This window comes from Dendrobates tinctorius, unplaced genomic scaffold, assembly GCF_039654945.1.
Source record: "Dendrobates tinctorius isolate UK_male_01 unplaced genomic scaffold, ASM3965494v1 ptg000020l, whole genome shotgun sequence".
Classification (NCBI taxonomy): Eukaryota; Metazoa; Chordata; class Amphibia; order Anura; family Dendrobatidae; genus Dendrobates; species Dendrobates tinctorius.
In genome coordinates, this window is record NW_027361688.1 from 26,400,230 (window position 1) to 26,417,184 (window position 16,955).

Here is a 16,955-nt window from a genome sequence, read left to right on the forward strand (position 1 = left end):
GGCTCAGGGATAGGAAACAAAGGGTGGTTATTAATGGAGCACACTCGGACTGGGACACGGTTAGCAGTGGGGTACCACAGGGGTCAGTTTTGGGCCCGCTTCTTTTTAACATATTTATTAATGACCTTGTAAGGGGCATAGAGAGTAGAATTTCAATATTTGCAGATGACACTAAACTCTGCAGGGTAATTAATACAGAGGAGGACAATTTTATATTACAGGAGGATTTATGTAAACTAGAAGCTTGGGCTGATAAATGGCAAATGAGCTTTAATGGGGATAAATGTAAGGTCATGCACTTGGGTAGAACGAACAAGTTGTATAATTATGTGCTTAATTGTAAAACACTGGGCAAAACAGTCACTGAAAAGGACCTGGGTGTATGGGTGGACGACAAACTCACATTTAGTGGCCAGAGTCAAGCAGCTGCTGCAAAGGCAAATAAAATAATGGGATGCATTAAAAGAGGCATAGATGCTCATGAGGAGAACATAATTTTACCTCTATATAAGTCACTAGTGCGACCACACTTAGAATACTGTGCACAGTTCTGGTCTCCGGTGTATAAGAAAGACATAGCTGAACTGGAGCGGGTGCAGAGAAGAGCGACCAAGGTTATTAGGGAACTAGGGGGTCTGCAATACCAAGACAGGTTATTACACTTGGGGTTATTTAGTTTGGAGAATCGAAGGCTTAGGGGTGATCTTATTACAATGTATAAATATATGTGGGGACAATACAAAGACCTTTCTAATGATCTTTTTACTCTTAGACCTGTGACGGGGACAAGGGGGCATCCTCTACGTCTGGAGGAAAGAAGGTTTAAGCATACTCACAGACGCGGATTCTTTACTGTAAGAGCAGTGAGACTATGGAACTCTCTGCCATATTGTAATGAGTGATTCACTACTAAAATTTAAGAAGGGACTGGATGCCTTTCTTGAAAAGTATAATATTACAGGGTATATACACTAGTCTCCTTAATATTGCGTTGATCCAGGGAGCTAGTCTGATTGCCGTATGTGGAGTCGGGAAGGAATTTTTTTCCCCAATGTGAAGCTTACTGTTGCCACATGGGTTTTTTTTGCCTTCCTCTGGATCAACATGTTAGGGCAAGTTAGGATAGGATATGGGTTGAACTAGATGGACTTAAAGTCTCCCTTCAACCTTAATAACTATGTTACTATGTTACTATGTTACTGTTGTCCAGAGACCCAGTGAAATTCCACCCACTGAACCACGTTCGCAGTCATCAGCACACTCCCAGGCCACTCACCAGCAATCGGTAGCACAGGCATGGGAGAAAAAGCGGCCATACTCGGCAAACCATCCCCGAGCACTGGCTCTGAATGCCGGCATTGCCAAACTACTGGCCCTTGAGATGCTGTCATTCAGGCTGGTGGAGACCTTCCGAAACTTTATGTCATTGGTAGTGTTGAGCATTCCGATACCGCAAGTATCGGGTATCGGCCGATACTTGCTGTATCGGAATTCCGATACCGACTTCCGATATTTTTTCAATATCGGAATTCGGCATCGGAATCGGAAGTTCAGTTGATTGACGGCCTGACGTCATCATGATGCGCGGTGTGTGCGCATCATGATGCGCCGTCATTTCGGGCCTTCCGGGGGTCTCTGCCGGCCTGCCGGGGGGCTGTGCCGGCCTGCCGGGGGGCTGTGTGGACTGCCCGGGGTCTGTACCGGCCTGCCGGGGGGCTGTGCCGGCCTGACGGTGGTCTGTGCACCCTGTGGGGGTCTGTACCGGCCTGCCGGGGGGCTGTGCCGGCCTGCCGGGGGGCTGTGCTGATGTCCGGGGGTCTGTGCAAGCATCGTCCGATGGGACTACAAGTCCCATCGGGCGATGCCTGCTACCATGACAGTGATTGACACATTAGCCAATGATGGGACAGTAGTAGTCCCATCATCCGGCTAATGTGTTAAATGTTAAAAAAAAAAAAAAAAAAAAATACTACATACATACTACATGCATGCTACATACATACTACATGCATGCTACATACATACTACATGCTACATACATACTACATATATACTACATACATACTACATACATGCTACATACATACTACATGCATGCTACATACATACTACATGCTACATACATACTACATGCATGCTACATACATACTACATATATACTACATACATACTACATACATACTGCATGCTACATACATACTACATACATACTACATGCATGCTACATACATACTACATATATACTACATGCATGCTACATACATACTACATGCTACATAAATACTACATATATACTACATACATACTACATACATGCTACATACATACTGCGTGCTACATACATACTACATACATACTACATACATACTACATGCATGCTACATACATACTACATGCATGCTACATACATACTACATGCATGCTACATGCATGCTACATACATACTACATGCTACATACATACCACATACATACTACATACATACTACATACTACATATATACTACATGCATGCTACATACATACTACATGCTACATACATACCACATACATACTACATACATACTACATACATACTACATGCTACATACATACTACATATATACTACATGCATGCTACATACATACTACATGCTACATACATACCACATACATACTACATACATACTACATACATACTACATGCTACATACAGTCATGGCCAAATGTATTGACACCCCTGCAATTCTGTCAGATAATACTCAGTTTCTTCCTGAAAATGACTGCAAACACAAATTCTTTGGTATTATTATCTTCATTTAATTTGTCTTAAATGAAAAAACACAAAAAGAATTGTCCTAAAGCCAAATTGGATATAATTCCACACCAAACATAACAAAGAGGGTGGACAAAAGTATTGGCACTGTTCGAAAAATCATGTGATGCTTCTCTAATTTGTGTAATTAACAGCACCTGTAACTTACCTGTGGCACCTAACAGGTGTTGGCAATAACTAAATCACACTTGCAGCCAGTTGACATGGATTAAAGTTGACTCAACCTCCGTCCTGTGTCCTTGTGCGTACCACATTGAGCATGGAGAAAAGAAAGAAGACCAAAGAACTGTCTGAGGACTTCAGAAACCAAATTGTGAGGAAGCATGAGCAATCTCAAGGCTACAAGTCCATCTCCAAAGACCAGAATGTTCCTGTGTCTACCGTGCGCAGTGTCATCAAGAAGTTTAAAGCCCATGGCACTGTGGCTAACCTCCCTAGATGTGGACAGAAAAGAAAAATTGACAAGAGATTTCAACGCAAGATTGTGCGGATGTTGGATAAAGAACCTCCACTAACATCCAAACAAGTTCAAGCTGCCCTGCAGTCCGAGAGTACAACGGTGTCAACCCGTACTATCCGTCGGCATCTGAATGAAAAGGGACTGTATGGTAGGAGACCCAGGAAGACTTCACTTCTTACCCCGAGACATAAAAAAGCCAGACTGGAGTTTGCCAAAACTTACCTGAAAAAGCCTAAAACATTTTGGAAGAATGTTCTCTGGTCAGATGAGACAAAAGTAGAGCTTTTAGGGCAAAAGCATCAACATAGAGTTTACAGGAGAAAAAAGAGGCATTCAAAGAAAAGTACACGGTCCCTACAGTCAAACATGGCGGAGGTTCCCTGATGTTTTGGGGTTGCTTTGCTGCCTCTGGCACTGGACTGCTTGACCGTGTGCATGGCATTATGAAGTCAGAAGACTACCAACAAATTTTGCAGCATAATTTAGGGCCCAGTGTGAGAAAGCTGGGTCTACCTCAGAGGTCATGGGTCTTCCAGCAGGACAATAACCCAAAACACACTTCAAAAAGCACTAGAAAATGGTTTGAGAGAAAGCACTGGAGACTTCTAAGGTGGCCAGCAATGAGTCCAGACCTGAATCCCAAAGAACACCTGTGGAGAGATCTAAAAATGGCAGTTTGGAGAAGGCACCCTTCAAATATCAGGGACCTGGAGTAGTTTGCCAAAGAAGAATGGTCTAAAATTCCAGCAGAGCATTGTAAGAAACTCATTGATGGTTACCGGAAGCGGTTGGTCGCAGTTATTTTGGCTAAAGGTTGTGCAACCAAGTATTAGGCTGAGGGTGCCAATACTTTTGTCCGGCCCATTTTTGGAGTTTTGTGTGAAATGATCAATGTTTTGCTTTTTGCTTCATTCTTTTTTGTGTTTTTTCATTTAAGACAAATTAATTGAAGATAATAATACCAAAGAATTTGTGTTTGCAATCATTTTCAGGAAGAAACTGAGTATTATCTAACAGAATTGCAGGGGTGTCAATACTTTTGGCCATGACTGTACATACTACATATATACTACATGCATGCTACATACATACTACATGCTACATACATGCTACATACATGCTACATATATACTACATGCATGCTACATACATACTACATACACTCACTGGCCACTTTATTAGGTACACCATGCTAGTAACGGGTTGGACCCCCTTTTGCCTTCAGAACTGCCTCAATTCTTCGTGGCAGAGATTCAACAAGGTGCTGGAAGCATTCCTCAGAGATTTTGGACCATATTGACATGATGGCATCACACAGTTGGCGCAGATTTGTCGGCTGCACATCCCTGATGCGAATCTCCCGTTCCACCACATCCCAAAGATGCTCTATTGGATTGAGATCTGGTGACTGAGGAGGCCATTTGAGTACAGTGAACTCATTGTCATGTTCAAGAAACCAATCTGAGATGATTCGAGCTTTATGACATGGCGCATTATCCTGCTGAAAGTAGCCATCAGATGTTGGGTACATTGTGGTCATAAAGGGATGGACATGGTCAGCAACAATACTCAGGTAGGCTGTGGCGTTGCAACGATGCTCAATTGGTACCAAGGGGCCCAAAGAGTGCCAAGAAAAAATTCCCCACACCATGACACCACCACCACCAGCCTGAACCGTTGATACAAGGCAGGATGGATCCATGCTTTCATGTTGTTTACGCCAAATTCTGACCCTACCATCCGAATGTCGCAGCAGAAATCGAGACTCATCAGACCAGTCAACGTTTTTCCAATCTTCTACTGTCCAATTTCGATGAGCTTGTGCAAATTGTAGCCTCAGTTTCCTGTTCTTAGCTGAGAGGAGTGGTACCCGGTGTGGTCTTCTGCTGCTGTAGCCCATCTGCCTCAAAGTTCGACGCACTGTGCGTTCAGAGATGCTCTTCTGCCTACCTTGGTTGTAACGGGTGGCAATTTGAGTCACTGTTGCCTTTCTATCAGCTCGAACCAGTCTGCCCATTCTCCTCTGACCTCTGGCATCAACAAGGCATTTCCGGCCACAGAACTGCCGCTCACTGGATTTTTTTTCTTTTTTGGACCATTCTCTGTAAACCCTAGAGATGGTTGTGTGTGAAAATCCCAGTAGATCAGCAGTTTCTGAAATACTCAGACCAGCCCTTCTGGCACCAACAATCATGCCACGTTCAAAGGCACTCAAATCACCTTTCTTCCCCATACTGATGCTCGGTTTGAACTGCAGGAGATTGTCTTGACCATGTCTACATGCCTAAATGCACTGAGTTGCCGCCATGTGATTGGCTGATTAGAAATTAAGTCTTAACACACAGTTGGACAGGTGTACCTAATAAAGTGGCCAGTGAGTGTATATACTACATGCATGCTACATACATACTACATGCTACATGCATGCTACATACATACTACATACATACTACATGCTACATACATACCACATATATACTACATACATACAATACATTCATACAATACATACATAGACATACAGTACATATAACATAGAGTAACATACTTACCAATACTTGTCACATTGTTCCCCGAAGCCATTGTCTTTTCCGGAATAAATATTAACATAAACCACAAAAATACTCACCCACGATCCGAAGCAGTCCACGAGTGTGTCCCACGACGATCTTGGGTAGAGAACTGCAGCATCAGATGATGCTGCCGTTCTCTACGGGCTGCAGGAATCCAATGACGGAAGGTAGGTATCCTTCCGCACTGTATTCCTCCGCCACTTAAAAAAAAAAAAGTCCCTAGTCTCACTTTATGCCATTGCTGCGTGGGAATTTCCCACACAGCAATGGCATAAAGTGAGACTAGGGACTTTTTTTTTTTTAAGTGGCGGAGGAATACAGTGCGGAAGGATACCTACCTTCCGTCATTGGATTTCTGCAGCCCGTAGAGAACGGCAGCAACAGCTGATGCTGCAGTTCTCTACCCAAGATCGTCGTGGGACACACTCGTGGACTGCTTCGGATCGTGGGTGAGTATTTTTGTGGTTTGTTATGTTAATATTTATTCCGGAAAAGACAATGGCTTCGGGGAACAATGTGACAAGTATTGGTAAGTATGTTACTCTATGTTATATGTACTGTATGTCTATGTATGTATTGTATGAATGTATTGTATGTATGTAGTATATATGTGGTATGTATGTAGCATGTAGTATGTATGTAGTATGTATGTAGCATGCATGAAGCATGCAGTATGTATGTAGCATGCATGTAGTATATATGTAGTATGTATGTGGTATGTATGTAGCATGTAGTATGTATGTAGCATGCATGTAGTATGTATGTAGCATGCATGTAGTATATATGTAGTATGTATGTAGCATGTAGTATGTATGTAGCATGCATGTAGTATATATGTAGTATGTATGTAGCATGTAGTATGTATGTAGCATACATGTAGTATGTATGTAGCATGCATGTAGTATGTATATGGTATGTATGTAGCATGTAGTATGTATGTAGCATGCATGTAGTATATATGTGTTATGTATGTGGTATGTATGTAGCATGCATGTAGTATGTATGTAGTATGTATGTAGTATATATGTAGTATGTATGTAGCATGTAGTATGTATGTAGCATGCATGTAGCATGCAGTATGTATGTAGCATGCATGTAGTATATATGTAGTATGTATGTAGCATGTAGTATGTAGCATGCATGTAGTATATATGTAGTATGTAGCATGTAGTATGTATGTAGCATGCATGTAGTATATATGTGTTATGTATGTAGCATGTAGCATGCATGTAGCATGCATGTAGTATGTATGTAGTATATATGTGGTATGTATGTAGCATGCAGTATGTATGTAGCATGCATGTAGTATATATGTAGTATGTATGTTGCATGTAGTATTTATGTAGTATGAATGTAGCATGTATGTAGTATGTAGTATGAATGTAGCATGTATGTAGTATGCATGTTGTATGTATGTAGCATGTAATTTTTTTTTTTTTTTTTTTACATTTAACACATTAGCCGGATGATGGGACTACTACTGTCCCATCATTGGCTAATGTGTCAATCACTGTCATGGTAGCAGGCATCGCCCGATGGGACTTGTAGTCCCATCGGACGATGCCTGCACAGACCCCCGGAGCCTGCACAGACCACCGGCAGGCCGGCACAGCCCCCCGGCAGGCCGGCACAGCCCCCCGGCAGGCCGGCACAGCCCCCCGGAGCCTGCACAGCCCCCCGGCAGGCCGGCACAGCCCCCCGGCAGGCCGGCACAGCCCCCCGGAGCCTGCACAGACCACCGGCAGGCCGGCACAGACCACCGGAGCCTGCACAGACCCCCTGGCAGGCCGGCACAGCCCCCCGAAAGGCCCGTACAGACCCCAGAGAGGCTGTACAAGGGCAGGAAAGGGTTTTTCTTATTCCGATACCGGAAGTCCCATAGACTTGAATGGGACTTCCGGTATCGGAATCGGCGATACCGATACTTTTTTTAAAGATCGGCCGATACCATCCGATACGATACTTTGAAGTATCGGACGGTATCGCTCAACTCTAGTCATTGGCAGTTCCACAATACAATGTGCCCAGCCGCTTTTATTTCAGCAGGCAAGCTGTCCCTGCCCTGCAAAAGCATGTGGAGGGAAAAATTAAAAATGCGCTACTAAATGCCGTCAGTAGCAAGGTCCACCTGACCACCGATGCGTGGACCAGTAGCCATGGACAGGGACGATACCTTTCCCTCACTGCCCATTGGGTCAATGTTGTGGAGCCGGGTACAGATCTGGAGAGTGGCTCTGTACGTATTCTGCCAACTCCAAGGATTTCAGGAATGCAGTCTGTACATATTGAGTCCTCCTCCTACTCTAGTTCCTCGGAATCAGCACTGCGTGAGCCTGTTAGGCCAGATATGAGCACAGGTGTGGCCAAACGTCAACAGGCCGTCCTTAAATTAATTTCTTTGGGGAATCGGAGCCACACAGCACAGGAGCTCTGGAATGCCATCAAGCAGGAGAGCGATGTGTGGTTTGTGCCAGCGAATCTCCAGCCAGGTTTGGTAGTGAGTGACAATGGCCGAAATCTAGTGGCAGCTCTGGGCCTAGGCAACCTCACTCACATACCATGTCTGGCACACGTGCTCAATTTGGTCGTGCAGAGCTTTCTGAGGGATCTTGATGCACTGCTGCACAAGGTTCGCCTAGAGTGTGCTCACTTGCGGCGTTCCAGCATGGCAAGATCGCGCATTGCATCTCTGCAACGCCGATTCCGCCTGCCAGAACATCGCATCATATGTGACCTCCCCACCAGGTGGAATTCAACGTTACATATGTTGGAGCGGTTGTGTGAGCAGCAGGCAGCAGTAATGGAGTACCAGCTGCATCAGGCGCAAACAAGTCGCACTGTGCGCCGGACACACTTCACCACCACTGAGTGGGCCACTATGAGGGACATCTGCCAAGTTTTGCGTGCCTTCGATGACTCCACGCGGATGGCCAGTGCAGATGATGCACTGATCAGCATGACTGTCCCCCTCATCTGTCTGCTTCAAAAAACCTTACAAGCACTAAGTGAGGAGGTTTTTGAAGAGGTCGAGGATGAGCAGTCAGAAATGCCATCTGCTTCTGGCAAGTCTGCGCAACGTGCTTCCACACAAAGGCCCAGGCAGGGGACACTTAGTGAGGAGGATGACGAGGAGTCAATGGAGGAGGAGGAACACATCTCTCCAGAGGAGGGAGCTACACAAGGCTCTAGTAGTCAGTGTGTACAGCGAGGGTGGGGTGATGCTGAGCAGGCAGAGATGCTGCCTCAAGCTGGGGACAGCATTTCCGGTCCAGTTGGCAGTCTGCAGCACATGGTTGATTTCATGCTGCAGTGCTTGTTAAATGACCGCCGCATCGCCAACATTCTCCACACGGCTGATTATTGGGTGTACACCCTCCTAGATCCTCGCTACCGGGACAACTTACAAAGCCTCATACCACAGTTGAACCGGGAGCGAAAAATGCGGGAGTACCAAGAAACACTTGTGCAGGCCATCATGTTCTCCATTCCCCCCACAAGGGTTGCTGGTAGTGCTTTTCAAACCAGCCATGTGGGTAGAGGCAGTGGAGGAAGCTCTGCCGCAGGACAAGGCAAGGCCAGTATGGCCCAAATGTGGAAAAGTTTTGTGGGACCGCCACAAACGGCTACACCATCACAGACGGCTCCAGTCAGCAGGAGGCAACGTTTCCGTCAGATGGTGACAGATTACTTGTCGTGCCCTGTTAGTATTCTCCCAGACGGCTCTTCCCCGTTCAAGTATTGGGTCTCTAAGCTGGATACATGGCCAGAGCTTAGCCAGTATGCATTGGAGGTGCTGGCTTGCCCTGCTGCCAGTGTATTATCGGAACGTGTCTTTAGTGCTGCAGGTGGTGTGGTAACAGACCGTCGCATGCGACTATCCGCCAATAATGTTGACCGGCTTACTTTTGTGAAAATGAACAAGGCCTGGATCTCACCTGAATTTGCCAGTCCTCTTCCAGAATAAATAATTGGCTGGCAAGAGGATCCAGGTCTCCTGTTGTGTTCATGTTTCTATGACCTGAACTTTATTTCCCGGGCTACAGCAACGCCCGTTGTTGCTCAGAAGTGCTGTCCGCACAGACAAAACACTCGCTCATGTGTAAGTGGGGTTCGGTAACGTCAACTGATCCCCTGCTGTGTGTACGGCAAACTCTCCTGCTGCCTACAACTTCTGACTACCTCTGATTTAATATGTTCTCTGATTTGCCCTCTGTCTCCACTCTGTTTTGAGTATTTCCTCCGGCCTACAACACCGCCTGTTTCTGCTCTCAAGTGCCGTCTGCACAATCCACACTTGTTCCTGTGGTACCTGGGTCCTGTAACATCTGCTCATCTCCAGAGTTGAGCATGGCAATGTCTCCTGCTTTGTCTACATTCCCACTACTTGTAGTGGAAATGTGGACAGAGCAGGAGACATTGCCTGACTCACCTCTAGGGAGAAGCTGCTGTTACAGAACCCCAGTAACACAGGAACAAGTGTGGGTTGTGCAGATGGCATTTCAGAGCAGCAACTGGCGTGGTTGGAAGCCAGAGGAAATACTCGAAACAGAGTGAAGACAGAGGCCTAATTGGAGTACGTTGACAGTTAGTAGTAGTCTAGAAACAATCGCAAACTGCCACCAAGTAGGCCTCGGCCTACTACCTGATTTTCCATGGGCTCCGACACCGCCAGTTGGTGCTCAGAAGTGCTGTCCACACAGAAAAACACACTTGTTCATGTGAAAGTGGGGTTCAGTAACGTCAGCTGATCCCCTGCTGTGTGTATGGCAAAGTGTCCTGCTCCCTCCACAGTCAAACAACCTCAGATTTACACCTGGCTCCAAGTAGGCCTCGGCCTACTACCTCATTTTCCCTGGGCTCCGACAACGCCAGTTGGTGCTCGGAAGTGCTGTCCACACAGAAAAACACACTCGTTCATGTGAAAGTGGGGTTCGGTAACGTCAGCTGATCCCCTGCTGTGTGGCGGGCAAACTGCTGCTGCCTCCAAATTTTAGCTACTTCAGATTTAAACATTCTCTGATTTGGCCTCTGTCTCCACTCTGTCTCTAGTATTTCCCCTGACCTCCAACACCGCCAGTTCCTGCTCACAGTTGCCGTCCACGCATTCCACACTTGTTCCTGTGTTCCTGGTGTTCTGTAACGTGAGCTGATCCCCCAATGTGTGTCCGGCACTGTCTCCTGCGCTGTCCACCTTCCCACTGCAAGTGGTGGGAATGTGGACAGAGCAGGAGACATTGGCAGACAAACATCAGGGGATCTGCTGACATTACAGAACACCAGTAACACAGGAACACGTGTGGATTGGGCAGACGGCTACTGTACGCATAAACTGGCGGTGTTGGTAGTCACGTGAAATCCTGGAAACAGAGTGGAGCACGTTGACAGTCTGTTGTAGCCTACAAACAATCTAAAACTACCACCAAGTAGGCCTCGGCCTACACCATGATTGTCCCTGGGCTCCAACAACGCCAGTTGGTGCTCGGCAGTGTCTTTGGCACGGGGACTCCCTGTTGCCCAGCCTGGTTCCAGCACGCCTGCTGTTTCCGGGTAGTGTCAAGGTCACTATGCCACCAATCCGTTGTCCTGTCGTCTTGCGGCCGGGTTAGCCGACTCTACGGTGCCTGCAGTTTAAGTGACTCCTATGTGGGCTGCGGGAACTGGCACTGAAGGCTGGATCCGTAGTGCCAATGGGACATGGACCCCCTGTAGGACTGTGGGTTTCGGTAACTGCGGCCAGCTTGCGGCCTGGCTACTTTGCATTGAATGGGTACCTTCTGCTACCCACCCGAGTTCCAGCACTGTCTACTGGTTCTCGCCAGAGCCTTTGGCCTAGGTGCCTCCATCTCGGTATCCGAGGTCCAGCACCGTCAGCTGGTCCTTGGTAGTGCTTTCTAGCACAGGTACCTCCTGCCTAGTAACCGTGGTCCAGCACCGTCAGCTGTTCCTCGGTAGTGCCATTGGCTCTTGTAGCTTTTGCTACCCATCTGGGTTCCAGCACCGTCAGCTGGTTCTCTTCAGTGTCTTTGGCACGGGGACTCCCTGTTGCCCAGCCTGGTTCCAGCATGCCTGCTGTTTCCGGGTAGTGTCAAGGTCACTATGCCACCAATCCGTTGTCCTGTCGTCTTGCGGCCGGGTTAGCCGACTCTACGGTGCCTGCAGTTTAGGTGACTCCTATGTGGGCTGCGGGAACTGGCACTGAAGGCTGGATCCGTAGTGCCAATGGGACATGGACCCCCTGTAGGACTGTGGGTTTCGGTAACTGCGGCCGGCTTGCGGCCTGGCTACTTTGCTTTCAATGGGTACCTTCTGCTACCCACCCGGGTTCCAGCACTGTCAGCTGGTTCTCGGCAGTGTCTTTGGCATGGGGACTCCCTGTTGCCCAGCCTGGTTCCAGCACGCCTGCTGTTTCCGGGTAGTGTCAAGGTCATTATGCCACCAATCCGTTGTCCTGTCGTCTTGCGGCCGGGTTAGCCGACTCTACGGTGCCTGCAGTTTAGGTGACTCCTATGTGGGCTGCGGGAACTGGCACTGAAGGCTGGATCCGTAGTGCCAATGGGACATGGACCCCCTGTAGGACTGTGGGTTTCGGTAACTGCGGCCGGCTTGCGGCCTGGCTACTTTGCTTTCAATGGGTACCTTCTGCTACCCACCCGGGTTCCAGCACTGTCTGCTGGTTCTCGCCAGAGCCTTTGGCCTAGGTGCCTCCATCTCGGTATCCGAGGTCCAGCACCGTCAGCTGGTCCTTGGTAGTGCTTTCTAGCACAGGTACCTCCTGCCTAGTAACCGTGGTCCAGCACCGTCAGTTGGTCCTCGGTAGTGCCATTGGCTCTTGTTCCTTCTGCTACCCATCCGGGTGCCAGCACTGTCTGCTGGTTCTCGCCACAGCCTTTGGCCTAGGTGCCTCCATCTCGGTATCTGAGGTCCAGCACCGTCAGCTGGTCCTTGGTAGTGCTTTTTAGCACAGGTACCTTCTGCTTAGTAACCGTGGTCCAGCACCGTCAGTTGGTCCTCGGTAGTGCCATTGGCTCTTGTTCCTTCTGCTACCCATCCGGGTGCCAGCACTGTCTGCTGGTTCTCGCCACAGCCTTTGGCCTAGGTGCCTCCATCTCGGTATCTGAGGTCCAGCACCGTCAGCTGGTCCTTGGTAGTGCTTTTTAGCACAGGTACCTTCTGCTTAGTAACCGTGGTCCAGCACCGTCAGTTGGTCCTCGGTAGTGCCATTGGCTCTTGTTCCTTCTGCTACCCATTCGGGTGCCAGCACTGTCTGCTGGTTCTCGCCACAGCCTTTGGCCTAGGTGCCTCCATCTCGGTATCCGAGGTCCAGCACCATCAGCTGGTCCTTGGTAGTGCTTTTTAGCACAGGTACCTTCTGCTTAGTAACCGTGGTCCAGCACCGTCAGTTGGTCCTCGGTAGTGCCATTGGCTCTTGTTCCTTCTGCTACCCATCCGGGTGCCAGCACTGTCTGCTGGTTCTCGCCAGTTTCTCAGCCTTCTTGTACCTTCTGCTACATTTCCAAGATCAAGCTTTTTGAAATTGTCTTTGGTAATCCTTATTGATCTCCATGACGATGACCCTGATGATGACGACCCTGAAGACCACACCAAAGAAGACCAGAAATATGACCCTAAATAATAAGACCAAGAGGACAAAGAACATGAAGACAACCACCAAGATACAGAACAAAAGACAGAAGAACAAGAAGCAGAAGAAGCAAAAGCAGAAGAACAGAAAGCAGAAGAACATTAAGCATAAGACAAAAAATCAGCATAGAAGAAATCAAAATTATAAGCAGAAGAAGACTAAGCAGTAAATGGGGGTGAGTCCGTTCCTCCTCGTGGTGCCCCTGGAAAATGCCTGCTGCTGCAGGCCAAACTGAACGCGGACAAATCCTGTTGTAAATCTTTTGTGACAGGCAGAACGTAAGGTGTAATCTTATAACTTTTATAGATAAGTACTACAGGAATGCCTGTCACCATAAGAAAATGAAGAAAAAGAAGAATAGGAAGAAGATGAAGAAATAGCATATGAAAATTAATAATAGCTGAATAAGAAGAATATGAAGAATGGAAAAAAAAAATTAATGGGAAGAAGATGAAGAAGAAGAAGATGAATAAGGTGAAGAAAAAGTTGATGAAAAAAATGCTACTGCTGCGGATCATGAAGGAGAAAGTGTGGGAGAAGTACAAAAGAAGGTGAAGAGCATGGAAGTTGTGAAACATACATATCTGACTAAATATAAAAAAGGTTAACATAGTCAATATCTTTTTAACTCCGAACGTCTTGAAAAAAAAATTGGAATTAATGCTATGCCATGTGATTTGAATAAACCACTATGCTTTTAATGTCTCCTCCACCTCCCACAATACATTCTACATGATTCTTATTTGTTTTCAAATATGTAGAATTAGCCAACAAGGAAATAAAGGGCTTTTTTTAATTCCGATACCGGAAGTCCCATTGACTTGAATGGGACTTCCGGTATCGGAATCGGCGATACCCGATATTTTTTTCGTATCGGGCGATACCATCCGATACCATATTTTTGGGTATCGAACGGTATCGCTCAACACTAATGAGGAGACAGTATAGTGAACAGATGGGATGATAGAGGAGACCGTATGAAGAGGGAGGGAGAATAGTGTGAGGTGACAGTATATAATATATTGCAGATATTTTTATTTAGGAGCATTATAATGACACTTCTATCTTTAAGGGCATCGTGTGGAGATTTGTTGCAGAAGACCGGAGAAGATGGAAGTCTACAGAGACGAGATGTGGATGAGAAAACTCATCATGGGGTCTAGAAGAAAAGGTGACTGACTGCAGAGACGACGTCATCTATAAGGTACCTGGATGTAAATGTTACTTGTGACACTGACTAATTCTCATGTTTTATTTGTTAGGAACATTATAAGGGTTGTCCAGGTTTGTGCTGAGTCTGCAGTCATTCTATGTGACTGCAGACTTCTGAATTCTCACAGTGCTCACTGAACGCTGTTAGGATTCTCTCGTGCCGGTAATTTACATACATGCGGTCACATGCTGACTAGACATGTGTGGCCTCACTCAATGAAAATGAACAGAGCGAGGCCGGGCATGTCTAGTCGGAATGTGGCCAGAAGTATATAAATCACATACTTGTGCTGACATGACAGTACATCAGCAAGGGAGAATCCTAAATGAGTGCAGTGCATTAGTTGTGAGAATTCAGAAGCTGCAATGTCAGGACTCAACTCTGCAGGTTCCAGTAGTCATCACATGGACACTTCACTCATATGCGATTTTCATAGTTATGGTCGTGTGACAACGAGCTTCTCTTCCTGCTTCTCTCAGTTTTTTACTGAACATTGAGAGCATTAGGAGGAGCAGCTCGTGGGTACATGGCTAAGTGTGCAAGTCGCATATGTACTTGGGGGGGCGCCAAACCGAATTCTTGCCCCGGGTGCCAGAAAGCCTAGGTACGCCTCTGGGCAGGTGTGTTGTTTAAACGTTCCTGAGAAAAATTGGAGGGACTGTTCCAGATACCCTCGAGGCAAAGAGGGCCTGTAATAGCCAAGTAGGCTGGATTGTATTTTTGTTTTATTTTTTGTTGTGGATGTTGCGTCCTATTCTGCTGGATTAAGGGAAGCATTGTGACTAGAGGGTTGTGCACCCTCAGCAATGGACTGTCCTTAGCCAAGAAGGATCCATCTGCATCTATGGACTGTGAATGTCTATTTTGGGGCGCATAACCCACAAGTTTTTTTCCAGTTTGAAAGGAAGATCCAGACGTCACCAGTCCAAAAATGTATTAAATGTTATTTAACAAATTTCCATGCTGTTTTTTGTTTTGCAGATCTGAGATTGCTGAGGACGGCAATCTTTAAAGGTGGAGGGATGTAAAGGTGAAGAAGTCATCCAGACACCCTCTCTGAAGACTTCTCTAATGTTTTATGTGGATTTGCTTGGCTGTGTAAACCAAGATGAAGATGAGCCACTGGGGCATTTTGTACAGGAAGCTATTTCCTTTTAGATAGTTAATGGACAGATTATGAATTAGATAAAAAGTTTAGTGGAATATTTAGGCACAATTGGGGAGTGTGCAGCGACTGACAGTCAAGAACAGGATTCAGAACAGTGTTACAAAAACCTACTACCATCTATACAGCCAGAGTACAGAGACGGAAAGGAGTCACAGCAACACACATTGACCTGTGTGACATATAGAGGGTATTCTTCACTGACTCTGGGTACTTGCAGTGGTATTAATTAGAGCTGAAGGAGGCATGCTTCCCATATGCAGACAGTGTTGATTTGGCTACTGACAACTTGTGAATTCAGCTCTGGAGGTGTAGAGAGAGCATCCTATACCGGCCAAAGAGGAGCACGGGGTACTACACAGTAGTGTGGGAACGTTGGAGAGTCGAAGAAATACTCTTTTACTCTGAAGTGTCTTATAAGATCAGGATATGCCGTTTGTGTCTGAAAGGCCAGGGTCACACTTGTGAGTGCAATCCGGGAAACTCGGGCAAGTAACTTGCTTCAGTACCCGGCACTGCCTCTGGCACTCGGGACCGGAGTGTTCAGCTGTATAGAAATACATGCAGCCGCACACTCCAGTCCCGAGTGCCGGCGGTAGTGCTGGGTATTGAGGCGAGAGACTCGCGTGAGTTTCTCGCATTGCACTCGCAAGTCAGACAACGGCTTAACGTCTGTGAATGAATTTGAACCACTGCCTAAAGTAGAAGAAATGTTGAAGATGTATCCTGTTTTCTACCAAGAGATGTTACTTTGTTTGAAGCTTGACAATAAAAATGTTTTTAAACTTTTGATACTTGACTCTAGCTCTACTGAATTGTTGCATAATTATAAGGTCCCCATACCATCATACCACTTGTGGCCCTGAAATGGGTAAGCGACAAGTCCACACGAGGCACACGCATACCCAGGGGTTCCGTAGCAGGGTGTTTTGGGAAAATCATGTTGGCAAAATCCCTCCATTACATCTTGATGTCCTGGGCGTCTTCTGGTTGTCACTCACTGTTATAATGCTCCCTCTGAAATTTAATTGTGCCAGGATAAATAGGTAAAATAGAAAAATAGGTAAAATGTGGCTAGGAAGTCTGAT

At 46.5% G+C, this 16,955-nt stretch overlaps 1 long non-coding RNA gene across 1 annotated transcript; it reads left to right on the forward strand.

Annotated features, from left to right (window-relative positions):
* Positions 1-13,983: 13,983 nt before the first annotated feature.
* Positions 13,984-16,659, forward strand: LOC141083163 (uncharacterized). The gene is made up of 2 exons (XR_012230657.1): positions 13,984-14,693; positions 15,684-16,659. It is a non-coding gene; the product is annotated as an uncharacterized lncRNA (long non-coding RNA).
* The last annotated feature ends 296 nt before the right edge of the window (positions 16,660-16,955 follow it).